Source organism: Sceloporus undulatus, chromosome 7 (genome assembly GCF_019175285.1).
Source record: "Sceloporus undulatus isolate JIND9_A2432 ecotype Alabama chromosome 7, SceUnd_v1.1, whole genome shotgun sequence".
Lineage (NCBI taxonomy): Eukaryota > Metazoa > Chordata > Lepidosauria > Squamata > Phrynosomatidae > Sceloporus > Sceloporus undulatus.
The window spans coordinates 5,813,665-5,832,785 of record NC_056528.1 but is presented as its reverse complement, the minus strand read 5'-3'; the positions used below and the strand labels follow the sequence as shown (position 1 = coordinate 5,832,785).

Here is a 19,121-nt window from a genome sequence, read left to right as displayed (position 1 = left end):
AATTAATGTTTTTTTGAAAATAATGATCTTAAAACTTTCTAAGTTAAACAAGAACAACGGGAAGAGGACATAAAAATTGTTTCGGTTTGCCATATTGGGTGGGATTACTCTTTAGAATCGCATGCTGTAGAAATGCTAAAGTGCATCTGAGACTAAAGCGTCCTTACATGTGTTTCCTTTCGAGAAATAAACCTGTTCATTTTAAGACAAAAGGAAAAAGAAAGCCGTAACCATTGCCGATCTCATCTCCTGTGGCTACTCTGTGCATAACAAGGACCTATGAGAAATGAAACGGACCGCGTTATGCACATCTGTCTCGGAGTAGTAATAAGTCACTATTCTTAATGTTTAAAAGGAAAAACCAATCGCCACCTTTTCAACCATCACAATAGATTTGATTCTGGGGTGGGGAAGGGAGGGGAAAAACACTTTTAAGTTCCTAAAAGCCAGTTGGCTCTGACCAAGTGCTCCCATTTAATCAGATTAGGGGTTTTTCCTCCAAGCAGCCTTTCCTGGCTTTGTGTTTTGAGAATGAAAGAGGAGGGGAAAGCCTCTAAAGAATGTTTAAACAGCAAAGGTCTTGTCAGAACGCTGGTTCTCTCTTTCACCAAACCAAAATTTACCCTTGTTTGCCGAAGCAGTGGCTTTTCTTCATTTGGGTTTTAATTTCTTCTCTTTCTTTCACTGCAACATTTGGTACAAAATGTGCTGCGATCGTGCATTTTGGGGCCTGGATTTGGCATTTTGAAACTTTAAAGCCCACCTCCCCACCCCATTCAAGGAACTCCGTAGAGCTTTCTCCACACCCTTGTATCCTTCACCTTTTGTATTTAATTTTAAAGTTGGTGTACTTCAAGAAAGCTGGATGCAAGATAGATTATATTAAAATGTACTGTTATTTAAGATGTAATAAAGCAGTTTGACATGAGTTGACTTGGACCATGTGTGGTTTTTTCCAACTCAGAGATTGGGTTGTTTGCTATCAGCCTGAATAATGTCTTCTGCCTATTATGTGTTACATCGTCATTATGTTGGAATTCAAAGATATAGCCATGTTAGTCTGTAGAATCAGTTGTAGAGAGATCTTGTAGCACCTTAGAGAGTAACTGAAAGACTAAACTAAAGTCTACTTCCTCAGATGCAGTTGGGGAACTAGACTTAAGTCTACGAAAGCTCATGCTGCCAGTTTCTTTCCTTCAGTTAGTCTCAAAGCTGCTGCAAGATCTCTCTGCAATAGGCTTCATTATTTGTTGAGTAATGTATGCTGAAGATGGAAAAGAGAAGACTGAGTGGTGATACGAGAGCCATTTTTAAGGAATGCATATGCGGGAGCAAGCTTGTTTTCTGTTGCTTGAGTCAAGAACAAAAACCATGAATTCAAATGACAAGAAAAGAGATGCCACCTCAGTATTAGGAAAAAAACAACTCTGCCAGACAGTTGCCCCGAGGATCCTAAACGTTCCTAGAGAAAATACTTCTCTACGCTTTTGTAGGTCTTCTGGCATGATTCTACAATGAACTTCTGGCAGATGTTGACCATAGAGTTAACACTGGAGGACCTGGAGATTCCTAGAGCGGTATCCGCATTCACATCGGTCCTTTACCACTAAACCCAGCAAATGTGGAGGGACCACTGTACTCTATGTTCTGGATAACAACTGCATGATAAATGCTCCTGCATATATGTCTGACGACAACTACTCTTCTAACTGCCATGATCATGATCTGGAGCTTTTACACAGCAAGTTATCCAGGATTATTACCTGCACCAAATGATACCCCAGAGGGCATGGGCTCGAAACAAGTTGTGCTTAAGCTAACCAAAGGAATTACAACAGGGATACATAGTATTTGGATAGGAAAAAAACCAGAGGTGCGCATAGGTCAGACCTGTCTCAGCAGCAGTACAGATATGTATTGATTTTTGCTTTATTTGTATCCCAGTTTTCTCTCGGTATAGAACTCAAGGGTGTTCACAGTATGTTGATACAAAGTACAGTTCAAACAATTATCCAAACACATTAAAACGCTTTAAAATTTAAAACATGAAAAAAAAATATAGCACACCACAAGTAAAAGACTTTGTGCAATGGCCAGTTAACAGTCAAATGTGTGGGTAAATTCAAAGACCTTTGTCTGCCACTGGAAAGCAGAAAAGAGGCTAATCCAGCCGGTCTTAGAAGGGAGATCTGTAGCCAAGGACAGTGATGGTGAACCTTTTAGGAACCGAGTGCCCAAACTACAGCCCAAAACCCACTTATTTATTGCAAAGTGCCATGTCCCTCTGGCTTTCTAGTAACAAACTCTGGCAAACTCTGTGCTGGGACGATGGCACATGTGCCCACGGAGAGGGCTCTGAGTGCCACCTCTGACATGTGTGCCATAGGTTTGCCGTCACTGGCCTAGGAGCAGCCACCAAAAAGGCTCTCTCCTGTGTTCTCACCAGATGTGTCTGTGATGGCATCAGGGCTAAGAGAAAGCCTTCCTTGGAGGACAGTGAGGCAGACCTGAGTCGATTGACTTGGGTGAATGTGGATAGGTTAAAACCCTTTGAAAAATAGCCTTCCAAATAGCCAGTTCAAGGTACTTGGTTTTGAAAAGCTGAGGCCTTCATGATTCCCATCCTTGTTCTAGAGAGTGCCTAGCACTACCAATTCTTAACAGGATTCCTTCTTGCAAGAACAAAAAGACAGAAGCCGCAAAATGGGAAAATGGGGAACGATAACAAAGAGAAGGCAATGTCTGGAAACCCTGCAATTGCAGGATAAAAGACATCTGGAAGCACCTCTGCGATTTCTTTCTGCGGAGGTTTTCTTCCTAAGGAAAAAAAGTAAAGCAAATGGAAAGATGACGAATGCCAATGGAAAATTTTCATCCACTAGAGGGTATCCTATGAGCAATATTTCTTCTATTTGCGCAAGACCACAACAGATTGACGGAGGAATTGTACACCTGAAATAATTAAACCTGGGACAAGAAGGGTTTAGGAAAGAGTATAAGAGAACATAGAGAAGATATACTGATCATTAGAAAGGCAAGAAAGAAGGACCGATCGAAATAAGGACAAGAGTAAGCTAATAAAATGATTCAGTCTAAGCTGGAAAATGACTATAGAGTACTTTCCTGATATGGAATGAAAGATAACAAATATACTAAATTACGGCCAAGAAGATGACATTTTGGCAAGCACCTTCAAGCTGAATATTACGCAAGGAGACCTTCAGTCTCTAAGAAACCAACAGTGGCTCCACAATGTTATTAATTTCTATATGAGTCTTTTAGTGGAAAGAAATAAAAGGCAAGGATATCCAGCTCTTTATGCTTTCAGTACTTTACTTTCTTCTACCCGAAGTTAAATACTGCGGGCTATAATGCAGTAAGAAGACGGACCAAAGAAGTGGACTTCTTCCAACAAGATATGATCTTTGGTGCCAATTCATGAAAGGGTACATTGGGCATTCATAGATATGAGGAGGGAGACCATCCAGTATTTTGACTCGATGGGTCAAAATGGCCACAAGATCTGTATGAAATTGCTGGAGCATCTGCAGGATGAAAGCAAAGCCAAGAGAAACGTTGACCTTAATGCTTCATCGTTGACATTTTATAGTATGAAACCACATACATAAGTTATGTGAGCTGTCTAGTACCTCTCTCTCTCAAGATTCAAAGGACTCTCTTGTCCAGATATCGTTGCAAACAATGAAGCATGCTTGAGCGCATGTGCTTCGCTTGCACCCTTGTGCTCTAGCAGAAATGTAAGCAGCTTAGCAACGCCAGAAAGATCTTCAGAACCTGACAAGATAGTGGTCCAGAAAAAAGAGTGTATAATGCAGCCCTTGGCCAGTGATTTATCAGAGATGGTCTCACTTAAGTTAAGCCTGGGAATATTGTGGCAGAAGACACTGTCTAGTTGAAAAAGAAGAACAGAAATGGTCTTAAGTTAAATACTGCAGGCTATAATGCGGTAAGAAGACGGACCAAAGAAGTGGACTTCTTCCAACAAGATATGATCTTTGGTGCCAATTCATGAAAGGGTACATTGGGCATTCGTGGTTCTAGATATGAGGAGGGAGACCATCCAGTATTTTGACTCGATGGGTCAAAATGGCCACAAGATCTGTATGAAATCGCTGCAGCATCTGCAGGATGAAAGCAAAGCCAAGAGAAACGTTGGCATTAATCATCATCGTGGACACTTCATAGCATGAAACCACATAAATAAGTTATGTGAGCTGTCTAGTACCTCTCTCTCTCAACAAGATTCAAGGACTCTCTTGTCTGGATATCACTGCAAACAATGAAGCATGCTTAAGAGCATGTGCTTTGCTTGAACCCTTTTTCTCTAAAGGGCTAAGCATGGGTTAAGACTGGAATTCAGCAGAGTGAGTGTATGTTACAGTGGGCCCTTGTTATCCACTGGGGTTTGGTTTCTGGACCCTTCCATGGATACCAAAATCCATGGACGCTCACGTCCCATTAAATACAATGGCGTAGTAAAATGGTGTCCCTGATATAAAATGGTTTGCTTACTGGAATTTGTATATTTTCAAACTATAGGTGCTTGAACCCATGGTTTAAAAAATCCCTGGAGATGGAGGGCTCACTGTTGTCAGTTTGTTGAAAGACTACGAAGGAACATTGAATGAACAATGTGTGATCTTAGTGATGTGAAGAAGAAAAGCTATTCCCCATCTTGAGTTGGATCCTAATGTAGTTGTGGTTTGAGTAGACAGACTGAAGTCACTAGGGCTTGGATTAACCATGACTAGCATGTTCCACTGATTCTAAGGAGTTGGAGACATGGCCAAGTCTGGGATCAACCCATTGGCTGTGGTTGGTGAACATGCTGTGGACACCTGTGCCAGTTGCCATATCATTTTCTGGGGGCATCTGCTCTGGGGAAACTGTGGGTAGGGAAACTCAGAGGTTGAGCAGGGCATTGGCAAGGATTGTGTTTAAAGTGTGTTTATGATCCTGTAACCTAAGCCAAGAACCTTTCTTTGCCACAAATTATGCATTGCACCCAGAGCGCAATGAAGATGGAAACCTTTCTTATCAAATTGGATTTGCGACGACTTTGAAAGATGGAAACTCCCTTTTGATTTGTACCAAATCCATACTTAAAGGCCCTAGAGAGGGAGGCTATTCTCCATTTAAAAGTATTATAATTTGGTGTGAGGCTATTTATTTGTACCGTATTTAAAGGGACACGTGTTATTTGTTTATTTTTATTTACGGTATTTATACCCCACCCTTCAGCCCTAAAGGCTCTCAAAGCGGCTTAGAATTATGATTATTTTAATCATTATTTAATTATTTTTAATGTTCAAATTCCGAAACACTTTCATGAACTAAAACTAAAAATAAATATATATTAAAATTAAATTAAATTTAAATTAAAAAATAAATATATATATTTTTAAGAGTGTTGTACACCAAACTAGAAATCTCAGCATTCCTTATGAAGGGGTGGTGAAAAGTTTTTGGCCTGCCCAAGAAGGGAAGAGCCATGAAACTTACATGCGCCAGGCACATCGTTTTTCAATTTTCTTTAAACCTTCCCCCCCAAATTCTGATGTTTGCTCACTGAAATGCTGCTATCACCCCTGAATCACTTGAAAATTTCCTTCCTTTCAAACTGGCGCAAATTGGCCACGCACTCAAACCTCATATGCTCCAAAACATCCACCATTTTGCCGCTCTCAAAGAGACAACACCTTTCCCCAGCTTCCTTCATTGTTTTTCATTCAACGCTTCCTTTAATCGGCGGAGCGAGTTAGAGTCATGTTCTGCCTTAACTGTTTGGCCTTTCTGGAGATAGTCATCAAAGTACCTTCCTTCTCCAAAATACGGTGGCCATGACCTTTCCTGCTGATCTTTGAGTCTTGAATTGCTCCAGCCGTGGAGAAGCCAAGTCCTCTTTGGATCATTGCAATGTAACCATGTTTCATCAATGGTGACGAGTCGTTCCCAAAATGATCACTAGATATCTCAAAATGCCGCAAAATCAACTCGGAGGTATCCGCTCCATTTCGCTTCTAGTCAGCATTCAAACATTTCGGTGCCCGCTTGTCTGGCACCTTTTGCATAGCCAACTACTCACAAATTACAACCCCAATGCGCTCCCAGGATATCTCTAATGTCTCAGCAGTTGTTTTAGCTGGCATTTGCTGACCTGTCAAAATCAGACCATGAACCGGATCGGATCAACAGGGGTTGACATTGTTGAAGGTCTCCCAGGCTTTGCTGCATCTTTGGTCTTAAAATTTCCAAGTTGAAAGTTGACACGCCATTTCTTCACCATTGAATATGATGATGGGCACTTGTCACTCAATGTTTGCATCACACACTCGTGGATCTCCTTTGGAGCTTGCTTCTGCAAGGACAGGAACTTCATGATGGCACAAATTCAGCGCTTGATAAATCCACTCTTTTTGTTGACATGGTTCTAACATCGGGGGGGAAAACACCCAGAAATTAGTGCTACGATCCTGCAAGTTGGCAGTACATACATAGAATCGTAGAGTTGGAAGAGACACCAAGGGCCCTGATCCAGTCCAACCCCGTTCTGCCATGCAGGAACTCCCCATCAAAGCATCCCCATTGACAGGTGGCCATCCAGCCTCTGTTTAAAGACAGAGTAGTATTAGTACATGTTAACGTTCAATAAAATAAGGCAGACGACAAATTAAAACAACCACTGAATTACACCTTTCATGAAAAAGCAATAAAATACATCTTGTTCATTGTCTATTTGCTTTCTACTCTGCTGTTCCTCAAACACTCTCAGGATCGGGAACAATCTGCTTTAAAATATACCATTAAAATTGCAAATACAATGTTCCAAAATGCCGTAATAATAAGAAGTCGTTGTTTTTTTTAAATCCCATAAATATTCTTAACTGTCGGAATGAAAGATTAGAAAAAAAGAATTAATTTATCTTACATTGTAAAAAAAAAAAGTCTCACATAGAAATTGGGGTCCACTTCTCCAGATGCGATAAGACTGCAATTCTCATTGTCTACCAACTTGGGTCTAAGCAATGGGTTCTTCTGAAATTGGGACTGCTTTTGCTAACAAAGCTGGGGGGAAAACACATGGAAATTAACCGATCTTGCAGAGAACAACGTGAAAAGAAGAACCCACCAAAGAGTGATACCTTTATCGGCCAACCAAAATACACAATATGCTTGTTGCAAGCTTTCGAAGCTCTACTAGCTTCTTCATCAGGCAAGGTGTTATATATCAAACAGGAGAAGAATTAGAGATGTTAGTAAGATGAAGACCAGTTTGCAATTGTATTCAGGAGCATTCTCACTCAATGCACAGGCAGGACTTAGTCGAAGCACCTAATCCTTTGCCGTTGATACTACTGTATATAAGAAGACGGATTGCAGAGCGGACACAGAGCGGCCGCTTGCCTTGCTTTAGAAACCTGGAGGCAGCAAAGGTAAGAGCTTCCAAAACAGCTTATTTTTTGTAGTGATTTTTAATGGTAGTGGTGGTCCTCCAAGCCTGAGCAGGATTGCAAAAAACACCAGGGATCTCCAACATCTGAGGCTGACAGGTATTTAAATAGGTGCAACTAAAATGAATATCAATGTTGGAGGAGGAAGGACAGAGACAATGCAGCCAACGGATGGTCAAGACATTTGCAGCCTCTCGGTTGTCAGTATTTGCCGGACGGCAGGTTAAAATAGCACTGCTTAGCAAAAATATAATGAAAACACACTTAGATCCCTTAGAACACTATTATCCCCAGGCTTTGTTTCATGTTTCTAAATGTGCCTACCTTCATTTCCAGGAATGGACCTTCTTGGAACTGAGCTGGATTTAGATTCCAAAGCTTCTGGCTTATTTACTAAACATCAATAGCATTTTAATGCGCTAACAAATAGTTGTTGCCTGTACCTGTTATCTGTCATTATGATGGATATCAATACCTTTTAACAGCATCCAATGGTGTTTAGATTTAGGGCCGTCATGCACTGGGGTTTAGCATTGGGCAGCATTTGATACTGGGTACGTTGTGACATTTAGTATATAAAGAGACCTTAGTTTACCCATGTTTCCACATTGAATCGGTTTGTGGATCAAAATGTATTGGGGGACCGGATCAGATGCTTTGCTGAAATCCATACAAATGACATCCACAGCTTTCGCGCCATCTGCTAATGCCCTGACCATGATACTGAGATCATTACAGCAGTCGCATCCTGAACCTATTTGCCAGCCATCCTAGTTAGGTGTCTTTTAGCATTAGGAAGGAGGATTGGTCACTTCTATTAGCTACCCTGACCTTCCCCTCCTTGCTACGGCTTTACACTGCCTTTGCCCAGCCGCCAAATCTCAGCTTAAATGGCTCTTAAGCATGTGCCCTTCAGAATTAAATCCCTACTTGACATGGCTGGGAAGTTCCTTGCCAGACCTCTTATCGAACGTCTCTGGCACAGAAGTGCCGCATCAATTTCAAGCAAGGGCTGCTATAGATATTGCACATCATCATAAATATTCTGGACCTGGCCTTTTAGTTTTAGCATTCTAGATGGCAAGCATAGGTCCAAAACACACTGCAGAAATAACCCAGCAAGGGTTGCTCCAGATATGCACGCCATAAATACTGTATCAGGACTTTTAGTATTCTAGATGGCAAGCATAGGTCCAAAACACACTGCAGATATAACCCAGTTTGAGGCCGCTTTGACTCAATGCCAGGGAATCCTTGGAATGATAGTTTTCTGAGACACTGAGCTTTCTCTGTCAGAGAGCCTCTGGTGCCACACAATAAACTATAATTCCCAGGATTCCCTAGCACTGAGCCAGGGCAGCGAAAGCGGTCTCAAACTGGATTATTTATGCAGTGCGTTTTGGACCATTTTGAGATGGGTCTGTCTGGAAAAGCTCACAAGTGTCACATCATGTGCTTTCATGCTGTATCAGGATTCTGAAACATACCTTGAACAAAGCTTGGGAAATCCAATACAGTAGCATGCAAACATTGATACTGAGTTTACCGGATCATCCAAAACGAACAATTAAACGTTGCAAGCTTTCGAAGTCACACCAGCTTCTTCTTCATCCTGCAATGCAAACAGGAGAACAAAAGCGGAAGATGTTAGTCATAGGCCTGCCTTTTCTGCTTCTGATCATAATTCAGATGGCAAGGAGGGCTATCTGCAGCTCTTTGAAAGCTTGCAACATGTAATTGTGCATTTTGGTTTGGAAAGATAACGTTTGGATGTTATTGGATTTGCTATAATGCCAACACAGCTACCCCAAAAGCTTGGGAAAGTCCCTTTCTTGGAGTATACCATATATACTCAACTATAAGTCCACCTCATAGATAAGTTGAGGGCATATTCAAGCTCTATTGGCTTGAATGGCAGTGCACCCCATTTTAAGTCCCTCCATTTGCCCCTCGCAAGTAAGCAAGGGACACGGATTTGAAGCCCGCGCAAACAGAGGGACAACTGTATACAGTAATTCCCAAATGGCCATGTTTGCTGGAGGATCAGAACCAAAGTGCTAAAAGTATCATGTCCAAATGATGGTTCTGGGGCAGAGGGAATGGCCAGGCACCACACTACACTACACTACACTGCAGAGACAATAAAACACTCTGAACAGACAAGGCATGTTGTGTTGCTTCTGCTTATGAGAATGCTCAGATGTGAATGATTCCCTTCAGAGACAGTCCTGGGCGACTGATAGCCTGGAAACATAACCCTTGAAGAGTTCATTGCCAAGGTTGCTTGCTTTAAAGGCGATTGCAAGACCCCCTGAGCTGCCTAAAAAATAGGCCATCGCGGCCTGCTTACCTGTTGTGTCCAATTGCCATCATTCAGGATAAGCGTCAATCGACACATCTGCTGGCCTCTGCATGGATAATATAAATGCATCTGCTTGGAATCTGTCCTGGTCTTAAAAATCAATCAACGGCAGACAGAAATTGGCTGCAGTGCAGTGATGTCTGTAGTATTTTCGCACCCTGTTCTTGCTGAATTAACGGAGCGCAAACGACTTTTGCACTTTGAACTCTGGTTTGCAGTTATGGAAATAAGAATGGGAGTAAGCTAAGTGCAAAGAGGGAAGTCGGGGGAGAAAGGAACTTTTAAAAAACTGCTGGAAAAGGGGATGAGAGAGTATAATCAAAACTGTCCCTGCCAAATCGGGACAGTTGGAGGGTATAGAATCATAGAATCGTAGAGTCGGAAGAGACCCCAAGAAAGGCCATCCAGTCCAACCCCATTCTGCCATGCAGGAAATCCAAATCAAAGCATCCCCAGCAGATGGCCATCTAGCCTCTGCTAGATGGAAGGAAGACTCCAAGGAGGGAGACTCCACCACAATCTCCATTGAGGGAGTGTGTTCCACTGTCGAACAGCCCTTACTCTCAGGAAGTTCCTCCTAATGTTGAGCTGGAATCTCTTTCCCTGTAGTTTGCATCCATTGCTCCTAGTCTCTGGAGCATCAGAAAACAAGCTTGCTCCCTCCTCAATATCACATCCCTTCAAATATTTAAACAAGGCTTTCATATCACCTCTTAACCTTCTCTTCTCCAGGCTAAACATCCCCAGCTCCCTAAGTCCTTCCTCATAGGGCTTCATGGTTTCCAGACCCTTCACCATTTCAGTCGCCTGCCTTTGGACACATGGCTCCAGTTTCTCAATGTCCTTTTTGAATTGTTTTTCCCAGAACTGGACACAGTATTCCAGGTGAGGCCTGACCAGAGTAGAATAGAGTGGCACTATTACTTCCCTTGATCTAGACACTATACTTCTACTGATGAAGCCTAGAATCGCATTGGCCTTGTTAGCTGCTGCATCACACTGTTGACTCATGTTCAACTTGTGGTCTACGTGGACTCCTAGATCCCTTTCACACGGATAAGTCTCCTTAAGCCAAGTCTCTTCTCAAGCTGCCTTCTACTATATAATTATTGTATTGTTCCACCAGCTTCTTCATCAGGCAAGGAGTTAAAAACAGGCCGAAACAGACGGGCTGATATTGTACATGTTTTGTTTGTTATTGTTTGTATTGATGGGTCTATGAATTGTGATTATTAACAACAACAATAACATAGCTCCAATAGAATCAGAGAGGAATCCTATTATTTTCCAGCCCAAACTTTAAACTTGTGTTGTTTTGTACACAGACAGACGCAAGTTGCAACGCAACGCTGGAAGTGTGCGTTCCTCCTCAAGTTGGCAATGCTGCTAAAGAAAGAAGAACCAAACTTCTAGCAAAACAAAACGACGAGGAAGGAAGTGGTATGTGAACCTTTCTCCAGTGAAAGTAGTGTCAAACTGGTTTGTAAAGTGAAAGTGGTGTCAAACTGGTTTATTTCAGTGAAAGTGGTGTCAAACTGGTTTATTTCTGCAGTGAAAATGGTGTCACACACTGGATTATTTCTCCAGTGAAAGTGGTGCCAAACTGGTTTGTAAAGTGAAAGTGGTGTCAAACCGGTTCATTTGCGCAGTGAAAGTGTTGCCAAAGTGGTTTATTTAAGCCACTAATTTAGGCCAAAGCCTTCTTCTTCTCTGAGGGAGAGGGACCTACAGGACCCGGAAGACCCTTTCCCGGCGTCACTCTACACTCGCAGTCTATAGGCATCGCCTAGTTCCACCACGAGAGGCGAGGCGCATGCGCATTAGGAGGGGGCGGGGCTGCGGCCTTGGTAGCTGCTGCTGCTGCTGCTGGGCTCGGTTGGCGCATGCGCACATGGAGCCCTGGCTCCCCTGAGCGAGAGGCGGAGGGGGAGTCTCATGGAGGCGTCGCGGGGCGGGGGCTTCGGAGGGCGGACCATGGGACGGAGCAGGAGGAGGAAGGCGGCGGAAGGGGGCCTCTGAGGAGGAGAGAAGCAGGAGCAGCGGCCCCGGGAACGGCGGGGCTCGCTCACCTGGAGGAGGTGAGCCAGGAGAGGGAGGGTCTCTGGGAGCCTCTGGGCTGGGACTACAACTCCCGTCATGCCTCGGGACAGGCGGCGCGCGCAGGGGGTGATGGGAGCCCCAGTCCCTGGAACCCAGAGAGAAGGCCATAGGGAGACACTGGGGGATGCTTGCCCATAGGGAAACATCAGGTCCACAGGGAGACATAAGGGAAAGCTAGTCCCTAAGGGAACAGCAGAGGCTGGATGGCCATCTGTCAGTGAGGATGCTTTGAGGGAGAGTTCCTGCATGGCAGAAATGGGGTTGGACTGGATCAGGGGTCTCTTCCAACTCTGGTCTTCCATGTTTCCATAGGGAAACATAGGGGCATGCTTGCCCATAGGGAAACATCAGGCCCACAGGGAGACATAGGGGAAAGCTAGTCCATAAGGGAGTATTTGCCCACAGAGAAACATAAGGGAATGCGGGTCCATATAGGGAGACATTAGGAAATTCTGGCCCATAGATAGGGGAATGGTAGCCTATAGGGAGGCAGAGGGAGATACTAGTCCAGAGGGAAACATGGAGATGTGCTTTTTTGTAAGCTGCCCTGATTGCATTTCGTAGAGGGGCAGGAAGATATTATTATTATTATTATTATTATTATTATTATTATTTACTTGCCCATTGGAAGACATAGAGGAATACTTGCCTATAGGGAAATATTAGGGAAGCGTTAGGTCCATAGGGAGACGTAGGGGAATAGTTTTTCTGTGGGTTTTTTGGTCTATGTGGCCATGTTCTGGAAGAGTTTATTCCTGATGTTTTGCCAGCATCTGTGGCTTTGGCATCTTCACTCTCTTCCATGCCAGCCTTCTCTGAAGATGCCAGCCACAGATGCTGGTGAAACATCAGGAATAAACTCTTCCAGAACATGGCCACATAGACCGAAAAACCCACTAAAAACTATGGATGCCGACCATGAAAGCCTTCGACTCCACATATGGGAATACTAGTCTATAAAGAAATATTTGCTCATAGGGTTAAGGTTAGGAGGTGATATGATAGCCCTGTTTAAGTATTTGAAGGGGTGTCATATTGAGGAAGGAGCAAGCTTCTTTTCTCCTGCTCCAGAAACTAGGTCATGGAGCCATGGATGCAAGCTAAAGGAAAAGGGATTCCAGCTCAACATTAGGAGGAACGTCCTGACAGTAAGGGCTGTTCGACAGAGGAACACACTCCTTCCTTGGAGATTATAGTGCAGTCTCCTTCCTTAGAGGTCTTTAAACAGAGGCTGGATGGCCATCTGTCAAAGATGCTTTGATTGAGAGTTCCTGCATGTCAGAATGGGACTGGACTGGATCAGGGCCCTTGCAGTCTCTTCCAACTCTAAGTCTTTGAAACATAGGGGAATACTTGCCCATAGGGAAACATAAGGGAATCCTCCAATTTTTCCCTGTGGACAAGGATACGCCTATGTTTCCCTATAGGCAAGTATCTTCCAGTCTTTCCCTATGGCCAAATATCCTCCAGTCTTTCCCTATGACCAAGTATGGTTTCCTTATGGGGAAGTACAGTCATTTTTTTTAGTATGTCCACTTTGCAGGGTGTGCGGTGGGGATGTGAAGGGAGTCAAGGGATGCAAAGGAGATAAGGCTATAGGGGCTGAGGAAAGCAGGATGAAATTAGTCTGGAGATGAAGAGAAATAAGGGCTCTCTATGACAGGAGAGGTTGTGAGGGGTGTGTTGGGAGAGATGGAGGGTCCCTGGGAAGGAAAGGTGTATGTGTGAAGAATGAGGAAAGGTACTGGGAGCCCAGGGATTGGGAGTGAGGGAGAAGGCAATAGGGGCTGTGAGGTGTCAACGAAAGAAGAGGGGCTGTGAAGTGAGGAGGAGTAGAGCATTCATGTGGGAAATTAGAGCAGGGGTAGGCAACCTGCGGCCCGTGGGCCGGATGCGGCCCGGCAAGGCCTTGGGACCGGCCCCAGCCCTTTTCTGCCGCCGATTGCCGCCGGAGCCTTTGGCCTCTTGTGTGAGGGTGTGGGGCCTTTGGCCTATCAGGAGGAGATGGGCAAGGGGGGCAAGTGGCAGGCAAGGGGGGCAATTGTCTATAGAAGCCTCAGAAACATGCATTTATATTAACATTTTTTAAAAAATCAGCAAATTTTTTTGCATGTCCTCCATTTTTTTAAAAAAAAAAAGTGCCCTCCATTAGAAAATTTTGTCCCACATTTGTCCCGGTTTATTTATTTAATTAATTTCTAAAAATTATTTAATTATTTATTTTTTGGCTTCGGCCCCCCCAGTTGTCTGAGGGACAGCAACCCGGCCCCCAGCTCAAAAAGGTTGCCTACCCCTGAATTAGAGAGTATAAGGCAGTGGTTTCCAAACTTTGGTTCTCCATATGATTTGGACTTCAGCTGACTTCCTGACTTCCCAGATATAGCTGTGTAATTCTGTAGCAGCGGTCCCGAAACTGTGCCCTTTAAGAGATTTCGGACTTCAGCTCCTGGAAGTCTCAGCCATATTGGCCAATAATCTGGGATTCTGGGAGCTAAAGTCCAAAATCCCTTAAAGAGCAGTTTGGGGACCACTGTAGAATCAGGATGGAGAGAGATCTTGTAGCATCTTTGAGACTAACAGAAAGAAAGAAGGTGGCAGCATGAGCTTTCGTAGACTTAGGTCGGCTGGCCATCTGTCGGGGTTGCTTTGATTGTGATTTCTTGCATGGCAGGGGTTGGACTGGATGGCCCTTGTGGCCTCTTCCAGCTCTATGATTCCTCAGATACATTTGGGGGAGAGCAAAGCCAGAGAAAGAGATATTTATGCCTTTGATATGTGAGAATGTCAATTCAAATTCAAAATCCTTTGTGTATGGAAATGAAGCAGCAAGTCCAGTGGTGGTCGCTTGTGAACAAAGGCATTGGGAACTACCTTGTAGGTGAAGAGAATAGATGAGTGTAGGATGCCCCCAGGTAAGATGCCACTAAATGCATCTGAGGAAGTAGACTGAAGTCTACGAAAGCACATGCTGCCAACTTCTTTCTTTCCGTTAGTCTCGAAGGTGCTACAGGATCTCTCTACATAGAACTCCTGACTGTTAGCCAAGCTGGCTAGGGCTTCTGGGAGATGAGGTCCAAAACATCTGGCGAACCAAAGTTTTGGAACCACTGGCATAAGGCATGAAAGGCTGGATGTGGAGGACATGTGAACACGAGGTGAAAGGGGCTGGAGGTATGAAGGAAGAGTGTGAGGTATGTGGCTGGAGATTAGGAGATGTAAAGGAAAGAGGAGAAGACCAAGGTGAGTGAGGAAAGAAGGATATGGAGCATGAAGTGATGGGGTAAGAGGGGAAAGGAGGTATAGTTTGATGCTGGGGTGGGAGTGTGGGGGGAAAGTAGGGAATTGAGCAGGAGATGTTATGTGGTGGAGGAAAAAACATGAGGAAAAGGGGTATTGGGTGGGTCAGAAGAGAAGGGATGTGGGATTCTAGGAGTCTGGGACTGAGGGAGAAAAGAGGAGGTTTGGGAAGAAGCATGGAGAACGGGACATATGATAAAAAGGGGCAAGAGATGGGGTGGGTACAGAGGGGAAAGACAGGGCTGTGAGAGGCAGAGGAAGATGGGATATGATGAGGAAAATAGATTATTGTTGCTGCTGTTAACTATCTTCAAGTTGATTCTGATGGATGGAGGGAAGGGAGTCTTCAATACTCCCTTCCCTCCACTGCTCTGCTTAGGTCCTGTAAATTAATATCTGTGACCTCCCTAATAGAATCCAACCATCTTGCATGCAGTCTTCCTCTCTTTCTACCTCCTTCTGCCTTTCTTAGCATTACAGTATTGTCTTTTCTAGTGACCCATTTCTTCTTATGAAGGGGCCAAAGTCCAGTAGCCTCAACTTGATCGTCTTGGCTTCCAGGGAGATTTCAGGCCTGACCCACTTGTCTATTTGGCTGTCCATGGTACCTTCAGATTATTATGACAGGCAAGAATGTATGGACAGAAGGGGAAGGTGTGTTTAGGAGGGCAAGATGAGCTGCATAGTGGAGCAAGAATTGGGAGAGGTTTAATAACTACCAGGCAGTCTATAATTTCCCTAATGAGAAGTGCTCTGTCTCTGTTCTGCTGAGATAGCAGTCCACCTAGATATGCACAATTCTAATTTATCATTGCTCAACAGAGAGGAAAGACACCTGTGCTTCTGTCATATTGACCACATTCCTGAACTAAGCCCACATAATTCAGCAGCAAAGCAGTAGGGAATTACATAGCAAGAATCACGGAGGTGCGAAGGATACAGAGGTTCTGCCATATGGAAATGGTGAGAAAGAAGCTGAATGCAAAGAGAGAGTCCTGAATAGCGGATGTATGAGCAGAACAAATGCAAAGTGGAGGACAGCTGGATAGGAAAAATGAGAAGGATGAAGAAGAGTGCTTTGGAGGGTTGAGGTATGAAGCCCTAAAATGAGACCTGGAGTAATGTGCACAACTGAAAGAATATTGGAAAGCATATTGAACTGTGCGATAGAAAAGGGAAGTTGCAAAATCTTGAATAGAGGTGGGCTTGAATAAGGAAGAAATGTGAGCTTTGTCTATATTTAACTTTTGGCATAATGGGTGGATTTTTCAAAGTTACATAATTCAAGAGAAAGGGAGAAGAGCCACATCAGTGTATATATGCCCAGGGTTTTTCTGTTTCTTATGACTCATCTTCTTTGTGGCGCAATATTTTCTGACCTCTGATGGTTATATACAGAGTGGTTTGTTAACCATTGTCCTCATTTGCTGCTAAAAAAAGTCTTGTGGCAAAACCTCAAGTTTGTATTGCTAAATATCAGACTCTAAAGGTGCCATGTTTTCTTTTTGCTGAAATGGAAGCTTTAGAAAGAGTTTGCTAGGTTCACAAATCATTAAACGTTCAATACAATGTACCATATGTTCTTATTATCCAAACAGAAATAATTTCACAACAGTGTCAGAAAGGACTTCTTCCTCGCTTGCACTGAGAATAAAAGAGGTTAGTAATGGTTTTAATACGGAGCCAGTGAAGTGCCCACAGGTTTGAGCTTTGGACTGGAATCATGGGTTTTCCATTTGTTCCTTTGGAAGGTCAAACCGTGGTTTGCAATTGCTTGTTTGCACTACTTATGTGGCACAGCTACTTCCAGAGGTGGAAGTGTTTTGTCAGTTCAGACATTGCAACCAACTGCTATTGGCACAATTCTTGTGCAAGCGTGGCAACCTACAACCTGATCCTAATTTCAAAGGGGGAAAGAAGGAAGATGGGCATAGCGGGGGGGGGGGGGGGGGGAATCGACTCACCTGCCTTTGAATCTGGGCCCACTCATAGAATCATAGAATCGTAGAGTTGGAAGAGACCACAAGGGCTATCCAGTCCAACCCCATTCTGCCATGCAGGAAATCCAAATCAAAGCATCCCCGACAGATGGCCATCCAGCCTCTGTTTAAAAACCTATAAGGAAGGAGATTCCACTACACTCCGAGGGAGTTTGTTCCACTGTCGAACAGCCCTTACTGTCAGGAAGTTCCTCCGAATGTTGAGGTGGAATCTCTTTTCCTGGAGCTTGCATCCATTGTTCCGTGTTCTAGTCTCTGGAGCAGCAGAAAACAAGCTTGCTCCCTCCTCAACATGACATCCCTTCAAATAGTTCTGACTTTGACCCAAAGCTGCCAGCATGCAGGCCCTGAAATATTAGCATTTTAGGGTATGCAGCTGTCTGTAGACAAAAGTTTTCATAGCCTTCTCTAAAACTGTGGTTGGTGCAAACTCTAGTTTGGTGACAGAACCTTGAGTCCTGGGTGCTTAAACGTTGCTCTACTGGTTCAGGTTCAACCCTAACTCTATTGCCCTGTTCTGTCTCCTCAAAGTCATAAAACTTCAGTTGCTCATTTTGGAAGTATGCTTTAATTTTGATGGCCACCTTGAGTTTCTGCATAGTGCTAAGAAAGTCAATTACAAAATAGTGGCAGGAGTACATGATGGGAATTCCTCTCTCATTTGAGGAAGGAAAGAGTCTTGTGTATTCTGGCCTTTTGACAAAGAAGTTTGCCAATTTCTCACTTCTCGGTAACTAAAAAGTTGCGTAACTGGTGAAAGTTTGAAGTGCTTCATTTTTTCACCTGTGCTTTTCATTTTATACTAACAGCAAATTCATCAGTAAATACAGCAGATGGATTTGGGTCTGCCAGACTAGATTGGCCTATCGAAACAGAACTACATGATAACAGTATTTTGGTTTTAATTTTACTTAAAATCGAACCTATAGTGGCTGAACCACAAGCTTATAGTGAATGGAAAAACTATGGATGCCGGCCATGAAAGCCTTTGACTTCACATATGGTAATACTAGTCCATAAGGGAAAGCAAATGCTCATAGGGTTAAGGTTAGGAGATGATATGATAAGTTTAAGTATTTGAAGAGGTGTCATATTGAGGATGAAGAAAGCTTGTTTTCTGCTGCTTCAGAGAATAGGACCCGGATGCAAGCTACAGGAAAAAAGATTCCAGCTCAACATTAATAAGACCATACTGACAGTAAGACTTATTTGAAAGTGGAAGACACTTCCTCAGAGTATGGTAGAGTCTCCTTCTTTGGAGGTCTTTAAACAGAGGCTGGATGGCCATCTGACTGTCGAGGATGCTTTGATGGAGAGTTCCTGCATGGCAGAATGGGGCTGGACTGGATAGCCCTTGGGGTCTCTTCCAACTCTATGAGTCTATGGAAGTATGGCAGAGTTTTTAAAGCCCTTTGAAATAATTTGTCTACAGTAGAGAGAAATCTACACAAAATAACATGTTTTAAAACGTGTTTTAGCTAGCATTTGCGTTGTCTTCTGCGTTCTGGAGAGAGAAATGGTTAGACAAACCATTAGGAATGAATGTCTTCCCATGCCTTACTGTTCCTATAAAATGCGAAATAAAACATTTCATTTTAATAAAATAAATCAATTTGCAAAGAGAATAAGGGTGAGACAAAGTGCCTGCTTGTTCTCTGTTCTAAATGCATCAGTGTCCTCTTGTGTAAGAACAATAGTGAAGTCTTCGTAGTGTAATTTATAGGCTGACATGGGATGATCTAGGCATTTCTGGCCGATTAATGATGACATGAACAAATGTGAGTCAGAGATATTTCAAACAATCCACATGACACTTTATGATGGTGGTACTCCACTCCATTGATACTCCACTTTATTGTATCAGATGGCCAGACATATGAGGACCTGAAT

General features: G+C 43.5%; 1 protein-coding gene across 5 annotated transcripts in view; it reads left to right on the top strand.

The window, feature by feature from the left end:
* Positions 1-11,759: 11,759 nt before the first annotated feature.
* The window catches only part of NADK (NAD kinase), a 54,435-nt gene continuing 47,073 nt past the window's right edge, over positions 11,760-19,121 (top strand). For 3 of the 5 annotated variants that reach the window (XM_042480270.1, XM_042480272.1, XM_042480271.1), the window contains exon 1: positions 11,760-11,912. The gene's annotated coding sequence lies outside the window, so the exon portion shown is untranslated. Of the gene's footprint in view, positions 11,913-15,979; positions 16,323-16,829; positions 16,891-19,121 lie in introns of those variants that run through there. The other 2 variants (XM_042480268.1, XM_042480269.1) reach the window with 2 other exon arrangements.